The sequence below is a fragment of the Mus pahari genome, chromosome 10 (genome assembly GCF_900095145.1).
Source record: "Mus pahari chromosome 10, PAHARI_EIJ_v1.1, whole genome shotgun sequence".
NCBI classification, from domain to species: Eukaryota; Metazoa; Chordata; class Mammalia; order Rodentia; family Muridae; genus Mus; species Mus pahari.
Genome location: NC_034599.1, coordinates 66,718,749 through 66,721,532, shown reverse-complemented (window position 1 = coordinate 66,721,532; position 2,784 = coordinate 66,718,749).

Sequence of the window (2,784 nt, the reverse complement as noted above, 5' to 3'; positions counted from 1 at the left end):
TCTTTCTTTCTTTCTTTCTTTCTTTCTTTCTTTCTTTCTTTCTTTCTTTTCTTGAGACAGGGTTTCTCTGTATAGCCCTGGCTGTCCTGGAACTCGCTTTGTAGACCAGGCTGGCCTGGAACTCAGAAATCCACCTGCCTCTGCCTCCTGAGTGCTGGGATTAAAGGCATGCGCCACCACACCTGGCTTCCAGTTTCCATTCTTGATTTATTGGAGATTTGTTTGTGGTTTTTCAAAACAGAGCTGTTCTCTGTCTCCCTGACTGCCCTGAAACTTGCATTGTAGACCAAAAGATCTGCCTGCCTCTGCATCCCGAGGGCTGGAATCAAAGGCGTGTGCACCACACTGGCTGAAGATTTATTATTTAACATTCATACTCCAGTAGAGTAAGCCTAGAGGCTTTGCCCAGTACCATTGTAGGGTGGGTAGTGCTGTCAGAGTTCCCAGGAAGCAGATGCCAGGGACAAGTAAGGAGAATTAAAGGCATGAGAAAGCTGGAATGGCTTCAGGCTGTCATACAGCCCTGTCATCTAGAAGAGTGAACAAGAAAGAGTTGGTAAAGAGCCATAAACAAATGGTCACTTGGCTCCTAGAAAGGCATGCACAACCCTGCAGGGGTTAACAACAGAGACATGAGCTGGGCGTGGTAGCGCACGCCTTTAATCCCAGCACTCGGGAGGCAGAGGCAGGTGGATTTCTGAGTTCGAGGCCACCCTGGTCTACAAAGTGAGTTCCAGGACAGCCAGGGCTACACAGAGAAACCCTGTCTCGAAAAAACTAAAAAAAAAAAGAGAGAGAGAGAGAGAGATGCCTACTGCAAAATGGTGCTTCGGCCTCAGGCCTCCAAACATTGCAGCCAGCTGCTACAACAGTACACAGCTAACAGCAAGCTCCCAAAAGGGTAACCTCAGACAGGGGCCTCAAAGCAGATGGCTTCCAGCAGCTCCTATACAACTAGCAAAACAAAACCAAGGGTCTTCCGAAGTCACTGTGAAGGAAGGGTACCTTACCAATCTGATGGTGCTCCAAAATACACAGTGCTTTTTTGCCACTCCATAGTCATGGTTCTGCACATCTAGAAGACTAAGACCTGTGCTCCCGTGGGCTCTGGTGAGTAAATCTAGGTACAACCCAGTGTGGGTGCTGTGCTTGGTATTCTGGGGTCCTTCGGAGGACTTGATTCTCTCTGCCTGGTGAAGAGTGGACAGTCCCCGTCTTTGTAGCCACCTGTGTGAAGCCTCTTATTTCCTCTCTTGGGTTTTCCCTGTGAGTGCCCTCAGTCCTGTGGTTCTGCTGTAGTCTAGGCATAGTCACAGGAAGGTCCACTCTAGCATGTTTGCATAAGGGCTTAGTCTCTAGCAGCAGCACCGTATGAAATGGGTGTGGAGGTAGAGGCAGGAGGATCTAAAGTTCAAGGCCATCTTCAGCTAACAGTGACTTTGAAGCCAGTTCAGGATGTATAAGACCTCATCAAGTTGCAGTTCACATATGAACATACAAAAAAAAATCCAGGTTTATATCTATTTACAGCTATCAAAAAAAATAAATAACCAGTTCTCGATACAGCAGCTACAAAAGATTACCCAGAGTATAGGCCCACTATACTCTGAAAACTATAAGACATCAAAGAGGCACAAGAAAATAACATATTTGGTGTTTGAAAAAACTAATATCGTTAACATGTTGATACTACTAAAGCTATAGGATTGATGCAATCCCCACCAAAATTCCAAAGATATTTTCCAGAAACAGAAAAAAAGAATCTTAAAATTTGAATGGAACCATGAAAGACACCAAATAACCAAAGCATCCGTGGACTGGTGAGATGGCTTAGTAAGTAAGGCACGTGGGAACACACCTGAGAACCTGAGCTCAGGCCCCAGCACCCACATGGTAGAAGGAAAACAACTCCTGCAAGTTGTCCTCTGGCTTGCACATGCGCATCATGGTATATCCACCCAAGCACACATGTGTGTGCACACGCACCCCTATATTAAAGGGTCATGCTGTGTTTTTCTTGTACTTTATAATATAACTTTAAATGGTTATAGAACCACAAAAGATCCCTAACAACCAGAATGATCTTAAACAGAACCCATGTAGAACTACCTACAAATGACTTAAAATGTCTCACAAACCGTAGAAATGAAACAGAATGTGACAACATAGACCCTGTCTCAAAAATAATGAAAGGGTCTGGAGAGATTGCTCAGTGGTTAAGCACTCGCCCCTCTTCTAGAGGACTCAAGCTTGATCAGTAGCATCCATATGGTGACTCAGTATCATCTAACTCTAGTTCCAGGGTATCAGATGTTCTTCTCTTCTGGCCTTCTTGGACACTGCACTCATGGTACACAGATACACAGCAAGCAAAACACCCATACACACAAAATGAAAAACTTAATTAAAAACACCAGCAAGACATGGTAGTTGTACCTCCACTAGCTCCATTGTTTGGGAGGCTAAGACAGGGGGATTGGCAGTTTTTAGTTTTTATTAGGGTGTATATGTATGTGTGGGTGTGTGGGGGGGTGCAGGTGTCCTTGGACGGAGGTGATGGATCTCTTGAAGTTGCAGTCAGGCAGTTGCAAACCCCAACATGGAAGCTGGAAGCCAACAAGGGTCCTCTGAGGAGCAAGAAGTACTCCCAAGTACCACGAAGCCATCTCCAGCCTGGGTCTCGATTTCTTTGTTTTGTTGTTGTTTTGAGATCTTAAATGATATACCCCTGGCTAACCTGGAACTCACTGTGTAGACCAGGCTGGCCTCAAACTCAGAGGTCCC